Genomic DNA, 13,938 nt, shown 5'->3' on the forward strand with positions numbered 1-13,938 from the left:
TGAGTATCATTAAAGTTGCTATGGTGTTACTATTTAATATCCTAATGTTAGTGTTCTCTTCCATGTTTTTGTCTATTTTTAGTATCAGACTAGTTCTGAATAGCACAGAGTAGTACATACAATGAGTTGGTAGCTATTCCTCCTCTTCAATTTTCTGAAACAGTTTTTGGAGAATTAAACTCTATATTCATTCATAAACAGCAGTGAAAAAAATGTTCTTCCTTTTTAGTATTGTTGCTATTCTACCCAAAAGCTATTTCCTACTCTCTTATTCATTGCTAGTTGTATCTACCTCCTAAGATAGGGGCTGGTTATGCTAGATATCTATTTTCCAACCTCCTTGCAACTGGGCAAGAGGTCCTGGGGGAAAGTCTGCTGTAAGAATCTGGGAATGATTTTCCTTCTAATAGATGAGAGAGGCATGGGAAAAGATGCCCTCCTCTTTGTCCAAATTGTACTATAACTACATATGACATCTGAACTGCAGCATATGTCCTGTCTCATTGAGAAGTGAACTTAAGAACCAAGCCAATATGCCAAGGAGGGTGGAGCAGAAAGGGAGTGGTTCACTGACTCCTCTGGAACAGCCTACTACTAGACTTCTTATGTAAGAAGAAAATCTTATCAATACATCATCTCACCCCCAGGTATTTTTATTAAAGTTAAAGTAAATACATAGGGCAATGCTAATGGGAGAAACTGACAAAATCATGATCTGAAGCCTTAAGATGGGGGTGGATCTGAAGCTGTGAAGAGGAAAGGTAGCAACCCAATCTCCAAAGTGACCTTACTTTCAGTAGTTTGACTTTGTTCATGTTTTTCATTAGTCCATGAAAGACATCAATATGAAGAGGACCTTCAAATTTTTTTCCTTGAAGGGATGGATCAGTAAATGCAAGTACTCCCCACCCTGCAATTACCCGTCCCTTGACGCTAAGGGGAGAATGTTCTATGAAAGAAAGCGTGATCCAGGAGTATAGGCCAGCTAAGCAGTGACTCACAGTGCAGTTAGAACTTGAGTGAAGAATATGTGGCTTGGTGAAGCACCTGCCAGTGGTACCACCCAAGAAAAGAAGTATGCCAAATGACCTCTTCCCCAAAACTAGTAAAGGAAGTTGACTCTGAAAGACAATGTGGCTGGGGCAGCTGGGTGACTCAGTCGGGTCAGCATCTACCTTCAGCTCAGGTCATGATCCCAGGTCCTGGGATCAAGCCCCATGTGAGGATCCCTGCTCAGCTGGGAGTCTGCTTCTCCCTCTCCCTCTTCCCCTCCCCCTGCTCATGCTCTCTCTCTCTCTCTCTCTCTCTCTCTCTCTCTCTCTCAAATAAATAAATAAATAAATAAAATCTTTTTAAAAAAAGATATAGTAATCAAGTCTGTGTGGTATGACAAAAGAATAAGTAAATAGTAACTCTGGTTTAATAATAATTTCCCATCCCCTCCCCATTCCCACCAGCCTGTGGTAACCACAATTCTACTTTCTGTCTCTATAAAATTGACTACTCTATAAAGTTCAGTGACGGGCATTAAGGAGGGCACGTGTTGTGATGAGCACTGGGTGTTACACACAACTGATGAATTATTGAACTCCATCCACATCTGAAACTAATGATGTACTACTATATGTTGGCTAATTGAATTTAAATTAAAAATGTAACTCATATAAGTGGAATCATTCAATATTTGTCCTTTTGTGTCTAGTTTATTTCATTTAGCCCATGTCTTCAAGGTTCATCCAAGTTATAGCATATATAAGAATTTCATTCCTTTTTCAAACTAAATAATATCCCATTGTATGGACATCCCACATTTTGTTTATGCAGTCATCTGTTTATGAACATTTGTGTTCAGCCTTTGGGTATTATGAACAATGCTGCTGTGAACATGAATACACAACTATCTCTTCAAGTCCCTGCTTTCAATTCTTTTGGACATAAACCCAGAAGTGGAATTGCCAGACCATGTAGTAATTCTGTATTTAATTTCTGAAGAATCACTATACTATTTTCCACACAGACTGCATTTTACATTCCCACCAGCAATGCACAAGGGTTCCAATTTCCCCACATCTGCACCACCAATTGTTATTTTCTGCTTTTGTTTTTGTTTGTTTACATAGCAATCCTAATGAGTGTGAAGTGGTATCTCATGTTTTCAATTTGCATTATCCTATTTAGTAATGATTACGGATACTGAGCATCTTTTTATGTGCTTATTGGTTATTTGTATATCTTGTTTGGAAGATATACATTGAGTGATTCAAGTCCTTTACCCATTTTTTAACTGGGCTATTGGGTTTTTTGTTTGTATGTTATTGAGTTTTAGTAGTTCTTTTTTTTTAATTTAAATTCAATTAGCCAAAGTATAGTATATCATCAGTCCTTGACACAATGTTCAATGATACATCAGTTGAGCATCTCACCCAGTGCTCATTATATCACATGCCCTCCTTAATGCCCATCACCCAGTTACCCCATCTCCCCACCCACTTCCCTTTCCACAACCCTCAGTCTGCTTCCCAGAGTCAAGAGTCTCATATGGTTTGTCTCCCTCTCCAATTTCTATCCCCCACCACCACCCCCACTGTCCTCTGCACTATTCCCCATGTTCCACACTTGAGTGAAACCATATGATAATTGTGTTGGTATTGTGTATGATAGTTGTATATGATAAACAAAGGATTGACTTATTTCACTTAGTATGATATCCTCCAGTTTCATCCATATCGATGTAAATGGTAGATATTCATCCTTTCTGATGGCTAAGTAATATTCCATTGTATATATGAACCACATCTTCTTTATCCATTCATCCATTGAAGGATGTCTCTGTTCCTTCCACAGTCTGGCTATTGTGGACACTGCTGTTATGAACATTGGGGTGCATGTGCTCATTCTTTTCACTACATCCATATCTTTGGAGTTCTTTATGTATAATGGATATTAATCCCTTATCAGATATGATTTACAAATGTTTTCTCCCATTCTGTAGGTTGCCTTCTCACTCTGTTGATACTGTCCTTTGATGTACAGAAGTTTTTAATTTTGATGGAGTCCAATTTGCCTAGATTTTTTTGTTTCCTGTGCTTTTAGTGTCATACCAAGAAAGCATTGCCAAATCCAATTATCATGAAGCTTTTGCCCTATGTTTTCTTCTAAGAGTTTTTTAGTTTTAGCTGCAAAGTTTTTAATCCATTTTGAGTTAATGTTTACATATGGTGAAGGATAAGGGTGCCAAATTCATTCTTCTGCATATCAGGTTTCCAAGAACCATTTGTTGAAAAGACTCATTTCCCCTTGGTTTTGGTATCCTTGTCAAAAATCATTTCACTGTGTATGCAAAGGTTTATTTCTGGACACTCTATTTCATTGGTTTATATGTCTGTCATTATGCCAGGATCACACTGTTTTGATTACTGCAACTCTGCAGTAAGTTTTGAAATTAGTGAGTCTCCCAATTTTGTTCTTTTTCAACATTGTTTTGGCTATTTGTAACTCTGTAAGATTCCATATGAATTCTAGGAAAGATTTTTATATTTCTGCAAAATCATTGTAGGGATCTTATAGAAGTTGCATTGAATCTGTAGATCACTTCAATCAGTATTGGCATCTAAACAATATTAAGTATTCCAATCAATGAACAGATACGTTTTTCCATTTATTTGCATCTTCTTTAATTTCTTTCAGGAATATTCTGTAATTTTCCATGTGTGATTCTTTAAACTACTTGGTTAAGTTAATTCCTAAATAACTTTAATTTTTGATGCTATTGAAAATAGAGTTTTCTCAGTTTCCTCTTCAGATTGTTACAGAAGGCAACTGAAAGGCATGTTGATTTTTTTTATCCTGCAACTGCTGAATTCATTTATTAGTTCTATCTGTATTTTGTGGAATCATTATGATTTTCTACATATAATATCATGCTATTGCAAACAGATATAATTTTACTTCTTCCTTTCCAGTTTGGCTGCCATTTTTTTTTCTTGCCTTTTCTTGCTCTGGCTAGAACTTCCAGTATTATGTTAAATAGAAGTGACAAAACCTGAATGGGGAGTAATCAGAGAGGGAGAAAAACCATGAGAGACTCTTTACTATAGGAAACAAACTGAGGGTTGTTGGAAGGGAGGTGTGGAGGGGGATGGAGTATCTGGGTGATAGGCATTAAGGAGGGCACATGATGTGATGAGCACTGGGTGTTATATGCAACTGATGAATTATTGAACTCTACATCTGAAACTAATGATGTTGGCTAATTGAATTTAAATTTAAAAAAGGGGGGGACACCTGGGTGGCTCAGTCAAGTAAGTATCTGCCTTCAGCTCAGGTCATGATCCCAGGATCCTGAGATCAAGTCCCACATCGGGTTCCCTGCTCAGCGGGGAACCTGCTTCTCCCTCTCCCACTTCCCCCAGGTTGTGCTCTCTCTCTCTCTCTCAAGTAAACAAATAAAATCTTTTATAAATTTTTTTTAAAAAAGAAGTGACAAAACCAGACATCCTTCTCTTCTTTCTGATTTGGGGAAAAGCTTTCAGTCTTTCACAATCAAATATGATGTTAGATATGGGTTTTTCATATAAGGCCTTTATTATGCTGAGGTATTTTCCTTCTATTTATAGTTGTTGAATGTTTCTATTGTGAAAGGTATTGAATATTGTTAAATGTTTTTTTCCAATCAATTGCAATAATCATGTGTCTTTCTCCTTCATTTTGTTAATGTAGTACATTACACTGATTGATTTTCGTATATTGGACCATTTTTACATTCCAGGAATGAACTCAGGAATACCCAAATTTGGTATGCTAATATTTTAATAAGGATTTTTGTATCAGTATTCATAAGGGATGTTGTTCTGTACTAAATTACTTAATACCAAGGTATTAGTTTTTGTCATTAGTCATTTGTTTTTGATATAATGTTCAATGATTCATTAGTTGAATATAACACCCAGGGCCATATGATGATATCACATGCCCTCTTTAATGCCCATCACCCAGTTACCTCATCCCCCCACCCACTTTCCTTTCTGCAACCCTCAGTTTGTTTCCCAGAGTCAAGAGTCTCTCATTTGATGGTCTCCCTCAAAGTCTTCCCTCCCTTCCTCTATTGTCCTCTGCACTATTCCTTATGTTCCACATATGAGTGAAACCATATGATAATTGTGTTTCTCTGATTGACTTATTTCACTTAGCACAATACCCTCCAGTTCCATCCATGTCGATGTAGATATTCATCCTTTCTGATGGCTGAGTAATATTCCATTGTATATATGAACCACATCTTCTTTATCCATTCATCCACTGAAGGACATCTCAGCTCTTTCCACTTTGGGTATTGTGGACATTGCTGCTATGAACATTGGGGTGCAGGTGCCCCTTTATTTCACTACATCTGTATCTTTGGGGTACATACCCAGTAGTGCATTTGCTGGGTCATAAAGTAGCTCTTTCTTGTAGTATCTCTGTCAGGCTTTGGAATCAAGGCAATTCGACCTCATGGAATGTGTTAAGTGTTCTTTCTTCACTTTTTTGGAAGAATTTGGGAAAAACTGGTATTAGTTTTTCTTTAAATGCTTGGTACAATTCACCAGTGAAACCATCTGATCCAGGACTTTTCTTTGTTGGAAGGTTTTAGAGTACCTATTCAATCTGCTTATTAGTTCTAGGACTATTCTACTTTCCTTTTTTTTTTTTTTCATGAATCACTTTTGGTAGGTTTTGTGTATCTAAGAATTTGTCCCTTTCATCTAGTTATTTAACTTGTTGATTTGGAATATTTCTTCTGTTTGATGTAAACTCTTACAGCTATAAGTTTGAGATACTCATGGAATAACATCCCATATAACTATAACTACCGGATGCTTTTGCTCATCCCGTAAGTTTTGATATGTTGCGTTTTCATTTTGTTTGTTTCAAGACATTTTCTAATTTCCCTTGTGACTTCTTGTTTGATTTATTGGTTATGTAAGAGTGTGTTATTTAATTTCCACATATTTGTGAATTTTCCACTTTTCCTTCTATTAATATCTAGTTTTGTTTCTTTACAAACAGAAAAGATACATTGTATGATTTGAATCTTTTTAAATTTTCTAAGACTTGTTTTGTGACCTAAAATATCGTCTATCCTGGAGAGTGTTCCAAATGTACTTGAGAAAAATGTATATTCTGCTGTTGTTGAGGAAAATGACCTGTATCATTTTATTACACCCTATTGGGTCTAATTTGTCTATAGTGTTGTTCAAGCCCTCTATTACCTTATTGATTTTATGTCTTAACTATTCTCTCTACTATTGGAAGTAGGGTATTCAAGTCTACAATGATTACTGTAGCTGTTTATTACTCCCTTCAATTTTGGCAGGTGGCTTCATATATTTTGGGGCTCTGATGTTAATGCATATATGTTTATAATTTTTATATTTTCTTGATGAATTGACCCTTTTATCAATATCAATGTCCTTCTTTGTCTTTCAGAACACTTTCTGACTTGAAATTTATTTTGTCTGGTATTAGTATAGCTGCCTCAGCTCCCTATTGCTTACAATTTGTATAGAATATCCTTTCCAGGGACGCCTGAGTGGCTCAGCCAGTTAAGCGGCTGCCTTTGGCTCAGTTCATGATCCCAGGGTCCTGGGATCGAGTCCCGCATCCACTCCTTGCTACACGGGGAGCCTGCTTCTCCCTCTACCTGCTGCTCCCCCTGCTTGTGCTTGCTCTCTGTCTCTCTCTCCCTCTCTCTCTGCCACATAAATAAATAAAATCTTAAAAAATAATAATATCCTTTCCATCATCTCACTTTCTTTTTTTAATTATATGTGATTTTATATATTTATTATGGAAATATATTTTGTACATTACTTTCTGAAAATTTAAATTGTATAAACATGTTGATCTGATATGTTTATCTATTGTAATATGATCGCCATTGTAGCAATAATGAGCACTTTAATTGTTTTTGGTGCTATCATGAATAGGATTGTTCTCTTTATTTCTTTTTCACGCGTTTCATTATTGGTGTATACAAATGCAACTGATTTCTGTATGTTGATTTTGTGTCCTACAACTTTCATTAAATTATTGATTAATTCTAACAGTATTTTTAGTTGAGTTTTGGGGATTTTCTATACAAAATTATATCCTATGCAAATAGCAACAACTTTATTTCTTCCTTCCGTTTGGATGTCTTTTATGTCTTTGTCTTGTCTAGTTGCCCTAGCTAAAACTTCCAATACTATATTGAATAAGAGTAATGACAGAAAACATCCTTGTCTTGCTCCTGATCTTAGCGGAAAATTTTTTAATTTTTTTCTATTGAGTATGATGTTAACTGTGGGTTTGTCATACATGGCCCTTATTATGTTGAGGAATGTTCCTCCTGTGCCCAATCTGTCAAGGATTTTTATCATGTGAGAATACTGTATTTTGTCAAATTCTTTTTCTACATCTATTGAGATGATCATGTATTTTCATCTTTCATTCTATTAATGTGGTGTGTTACATTTATTGATTTGCATCTGTTTAACCATGCTTGCATCTTAGGGATAAAACCCACTTAAATTCAGTTTGCTAATATTTTGTTGAGAATTTTTCTACCTATATTAATCAGGAATATTACACTACACGTTTGTTTTTGTTTTTTTTCTTACGGTGTTCTCATTTCGTTTTAATATCAGAGTAATTCTGGCTTTGTAGAATGAGTGTAGAAATGTTCCTTCTTCAACTTTTTGGAAGAGTTTGAGAAATATTGGCATTAATTTTTCTTTAATTGGTAGAATCCTCCAGTGAAACCATCTGGTCCTAGGGTTTTCTCTGTTATGAGATTTTTGATTAGGGATTCAATCTCTTTACTCATTATTGTTTGGTTCCGATTTTCTATTTGCTCCTGATTTTGGTCTTTGTAGATTGTGTGTTTCTAGACATTATCCACTTTTCTAAGTTATGTAATTTGTGGGCATATAATTGTTCAAAGTAGTTTCTTATGATCCTACATATTTTGTAATGTCATTTGTAATGTTTCCTTTTTCATCTCTAATTTTATTTGGGTCTTCTCTTTTTCTTAGTTAGTCTAAAGTTCTATCAATTTTATCTTTTAAAAAATGAACTTTTAGTTTCTTTGATCCTGTCTTGTGGGGTTTGTTTTTTTTTTTTTTGATTTTTCATTTATTTCCACTCTGATATGTATTATTTCCTTCCTTCTGCTAACTTTGGGCTTGATTTACTCTTCTTTTTCTAGTTCCTTAAAGTGTAAAGTTAGATTGTTTATTTGAGCTCTTTCTAATTTCTTAATATGCACATTTATCACTATAAACTTTCCTCTCAAAACTGCTTTTGCGCATCACACAAGTTTTGATATGTTGTATTTATATTTTATTTGCTTGAGATTTTTTTATTTCCCTTTCTATTGCTTCCTTGACTAAATGTTTGTTGAAAAGTGTGTATTTTAGTTTCCATGTACTTATAGATTTTCAGACTTTTGGGGTTGATTTTTAATTTTGTATCATTGTGGTCAGAAAAGATGTTGATATGATTTCAATATTCTTAAATTTGCTAAGATTTGTTCTGTGTCCTATCATAAGATCTATTCTGGATAATGTTTCATGTGCACTGGAGAAGAATGTGTATTCTCTGTTATTGGATGGAATGTTCTATATATATCTATTAAGTCCAATTGATCTAAAGTATGGTTCAGTTCCAATGTTTCCTTGCTGATTTTTGGATGATCTATCCATTGCTGACAGTGATGTATTGAAATCCCCTGCTATTGTTGTATAGTTGTCAACTTCTCCCTTCAAATCTGTTACTATTTGCTTAATAAATCTAGGTGCCTCAATGTTGGATATATATATATTTATAATTATTCTCTCTTCTTGAAACCTTTATCATTGTATAATGACCTTTTTGGTTTCCTGTTGCCATTTCTGGCGTGAAGTCTATTTTGCCTGATATAAGTATGGCTATCCCTGTTATCTTTGGTTGCTACTTATGTGGAATCCTTTCCACCTTCACTTTGAGCCTATGTGTATTTTTAGAGCTGAATGAATCTCCTGTAAGCAGCAAATAGTTGGGCCCTCTCTTTTTATCCATCTATCGACTCTGTGCCTTTTGATTGGTGAATTCAATCCATTTATATTTAGAGTGATTATTGATATGTAAGGACTTATTACTGCCATCTTATTGTTTGCTTTCTTGTTGTTTTGTATCTCCATTGTGGTTTTTTTGTTTTGTTTTATTTTGTTTTGCTTTGTTTTCCATTTCTGCCTATCTTTGTAAAGTGGTAGTTTTCCATGATGGTATGCTCAGTGTCCCTTTCTTTATGTTTTGTAAATCTACTCTAGATTTTTGTTTTGTGGTTACATAAAACACCTCAGAGATAAAACACTCCATTTTATGCTGTTAACAACTTACCTCAATTGTCTATAAAGGCTCCACCTTTTTACTCCACCCCTTTTATATTTTTAATGTCACAATTTGCTTTTTTTATGCTGTGAATTCATTAACAAATTATAGTAGTCATAGTTATTTTTTATGCTTCTTTTAACCATTATACAATAGTTAAGTGGTTTACATGCCATTCTAATTTAGAATTACAGGTTTTCAATTCTATCATTTTACCAGAAGGTTGTGTACTTTCATATATTTTTATGCCACTGATTAGCACCTTTTCATTTCAACTTGAAGATCTCCTTTCAGCATTTCTTGCAAGGCAGGGTTAGTTGTGGTGAATTCCCTCAGCCTTTGTTTGCATGGATAAGCCTTTGGTTCTCCATCATATCTGAAAGATAACTTTGACAGAAAAGTATTCTTAGCTGGTAATTTTTATCTTTCAACACTTCAAATAAATTATTCCAATCTCTACTGGCCTGTAGAGTTTCTGCTGAGAAATCTGCCGATAGCCTAATGGGGGTTCCTTTGTAAGTTTCTTTCTTTTGCCCCAGTTGCCTTTTAAGATTTTTTTTCTTGTCATTGATTTTTAAGTTTCATTATAATGTGTCTTGGATAGGGTCTTTTTGCCTTGAGATAATGGAGTGATCTATTAGCTTCATGGACTTGTCTGTCTTGAAACAGACTTGTCTGTCCGAGTCCCTCCCCAAGTTTTGGAAATTCTCATATATTATTTCTTTAAATAACTTTTTGCCCCCCTCCCTCTTTTCTCCTTCTGGTATGCCAATTATTACATTTGCCTTTCTGGTCATATCTGATAGTTCTCATAAGGGTTCCTTCACTTAAGTCTAAAATTTCTATCCTCTTCTGAATTATTTCTCTCTTCCTATCCTCCAAGTCATTTATTCTTTCTTCCATCTGGTCTGCTTTGTAACTGATGCTCTGTATTGCATTCTTCACCTCTTTCATTGAATTCTTCAGCTCCAGGATTTGGTTTCATTTTATGATTTCAATCTCTTTGGTAAAGAACTTTTCTGTTCATTAATTTTATTCCAGAGTTCATTGAATTGCCTTTCTGAGTCTCCTTGTAGCTTGTTGAATTTCTTCATAACAGCTATTTTGAATTTTTTGTCAATTCAATCACAATATTCCACACCTTTTAGTTTGGTTGTTGAAGAATTATCATTTTCCTTTTGTGATACTGTATTCCCTTGGTTTTTCATAGTGTTTGACGTGTGCTTCTACTTTTGCATTTGAAGTAACAGACACTTTTCCTTAATTAAGAATTGATGTTTACTTTGTTAGAGTTCAACAGCCTGGCAATTAGAAACCTTTCTTTTGTATCCCAGAAGGTGGCGCTATCGCTTAAGTTTGTGGTTTCTCCTAAGGGAGCTGGTACACCTAGATAAATTTTGAAGTCTTCACAAGGAGCTGGCAGTAGAATGGGGGGAGATGTGGACCTAGCACCTGGGGCTTTGGGAGAGGCCCATGGGCCCAATAGACAGATCCTCCACTAGGGTACTCCCAGAGGTCTGTGGGTGGACCTTCTGCTGAAATACCATACAGAACAGCAGGAAATGATTTCCTCTGATGCCCCCTTGATATTCTGTCTGCTTTCTTCTCCTTCCTCTCCCTACCCCCAGTCAGATGTCCCTCCTCAGAAATTCAGGTGCTGCTGGAGATAAACAGGTCCCTCCAGCTGCCACCTGCACAACTGGTTAGCTAGGCAGTCACTCACTACTTTTACTTCCTACCTCTTCTCCTGGAGAGGTTGCTTCTGAAGCCACCAAAAGTCCAGCATTTTGCAGTGTTTGCCCTAAGGAGGGGAGCCAACCTAGTGAGTCCTTCCATCTCCTCTGATTCAAAACTTATCTCTATTCTGCTCTGATGGTATGCCAGATTCTCTTGCCAGGCAGTCTGGATCTCCATAAATTCTCTGTAGGCCATGGATATCTGCCCAGTTTTGCACTGTCCAAGTTCCCCTTTCCCCCACAGAAGGAGGTGGGGGTAGGGCAGGCTTACCAACTCCCTTGGATCCACAGCCCCCACTGAGTCCTGTCTGCTTGCTTTCAGATGCATAGTGAGAAAAACTCCAGGTGCCCTGGTATAATGTGCAGAAGTATTTAGGTTCCTTATGGATGCCCAATTAGTTGTAAATCAAAGGTGAGAAACAAAAGATATCACCACGATGCTGATGTCACTCCTCTATTCTTTCACTTTAAACCTATTTGTGTCCTTAAATCTGAAGTGAGGCTCTTGTAGGGAACATGTAGTTGGATCATGGTTTTTTAATCCATTCTGCCAATCTCCACCTTTTGGTTGGAAAGTTTAGTCCATTTAAATTTAAAGAAATTATTTGTAAGAAAAAAGTTACTTCTGCCATTTTATTTTTTTCTATTTTTTTCATATCATTTTTTGTCCCCCATTTCCTCCATTATTGTCTTCTGTTTAGATGATTTTTTGTAGTGACATATTTTAATCTTTTCTCACTTCCTTTTGTGTATATTTTATACATATTTTGTTTGTGGTTACCTTGGGGATTACATATGATATCCTGAAGTTATGACAATCAAATTTGAATTCATATCAATTTAATGTCAGTCACATATAAAAATTCTACTCCTCTACAGTTCCACATTATTGGTGTCACAAATTACATCTTTACACATTGTGTGCCAAATTGACATGGATTATTAATTATTTTATGTATTTGTCTTTTAAATCTTGAAGAAAATAAAAGGCAAAGTTGTAAGTTAAAATTACAATAATATTCATGCTTAGATCTGCCATGTATTTATATGTACAAAGTCATACCTTCATCTGACTACTATTTACTGTCAAGCATACTTGCATTTCAACCTGAGGGACTCCTTTTAGCATTTCTTATAGGTGAGGTCAAACCCTCAGCTTTTGTTTATCTGGACTATCTTAATTTCTTTTTCATTTTTGAAGTACAGTTTTACTAGATATGGAATTCTTGGATGACAGTTTTTACTTTCAGCCTTTTAAATATATCATTCCACTGCCTCTGACCTCCTTCTGCTGAGAAATAGGCCAGTAATCTCATTCAGGATATATAATACACGATGAATCAGTTTTATTCTTCTTGCTTTCAATATTCTCCTTTTGTCCTTGCATTTTAAACAGTTCGATTAGAATGTATCTCCATGTGGGTCTCTTTGAGTTTCTATTACTTAGAATTATTGAGCTTCCTTTATTTGTACATTCACGTCTTTCATCACATTTGGGGAGTTTGACCATCATTTCTTCAAATAATCTCTGTCTCTTTTTCACTCTCTTTTTGTGAGACTCCTATAATGCAAACATCTGTCAGCTTGATGGTTCCTTAGATTCAGTCACTTTTCTTTACTTTTTTTTTTTGTTCCTTATACCCATAATTTCAATTGTCCTATCTTCAAATTCACTGATTCTTCTGCCTGCTCAAATTTCCGGTTGAACTCCTCTAAGGAATTTTTCACTTCAGTAAAGTATTTTTCACTTCCACCTTCTATCTCTTGTTATTATTCTCATTTTGTTCATACATTGTTTTCCTGATTTCTTTCAATTCTTTGCTCATGTTTTCCTTTAGGTCTTTGAGATACTTAAGACAGTTGTTTTGAAATCTCTCTCCAGCAAATCTTATTTTGAGCTTCTTCAGGGACAGTTTCTGTCCATTTCTTTTCTTTGAACGTGTCATGTTTCCTTGTTTCTTTGTATGCCTTGTGATAGTTTTCTTGAAAATTGAGGCTTTGAATATTACAATGTAATATCTCTAGATATCAGATTGCCCTGCTCCAAGAGTTCCTTCTTTGTTTGTGATTGTTAAAAACTGTATTAGCCCACTGGTTTTGAGACTTCCAAACTATTTTTGCAAAGAATAGTCTTTTTCCCATGTGATCATTGAAGTCTCTGTCCTTTTAGATGTGTCCAGCTAGTGTTGTGACAGAGACTTGAATGTCAAGAATTCTCCCAGTCTTTGACAGTTAGCTCTGTGATGGGGAAATTCTTCAACACCTAGTTATGCTTGCTTTGAGCATAAGAATCAGCCCAAGTTCAAAGTTTAATGTCTTCTCAAGTCTTTTCTGAGTCTGTGTCTTGCCTAAGCATGCATTTGAATTTCTGGTTTTCCTTGTATACACAGCTGTTTTTGAATGCCTAATTTCCAAAGAGTCTCACCTAGCCTCCCCCCATGCCTTAGACTGTCTATTGTATGTCTCCTCCCCATGATCTGTTACCCTTAGAATCAATCTGTAGATCTGTAGTCACCTTTTCATTATGAGGAGCACTGCCCACAGTTTTTCCTCCTGAGTTCTGAGTTAAGCAAAACAGACATGAGCACCTTGCATTAGCCTTTTGAGTATCCCCCCAGGTAGTTTAGAATAGACATGCACAATAATTTGTTAATAAAGTCTGTGCTGATCCATCCAGTTTAAGAGAAGGAACTGGGAACTGGGTTACTGCTGCTTCAAGACAAAGACTGCCACCATGCTGTGGAAGGGTTTGGATAAGAGTAAGTAAAAATGACACAAAATTTTTTCATTTTGAATATGGCTTTTTCTTGAA

This window comes from Eumetopias jubatus, unplaced genomic scaffold (genome assembly GCF_037043125.1).
Source record: "Eumetopias jubatus isolate StellerSeaLion01/CBP00866 unplaced genomic scaffold, mEumJub1_p1.0 scaffold_4, whole genome shotgun sequence".
Taxonomy (NCBI): Eukaryota; Metazoa; Chordata; class Mammalia; order Carnivora; family Otariidae; genus Eumetopias; species Eumetopias jubatus.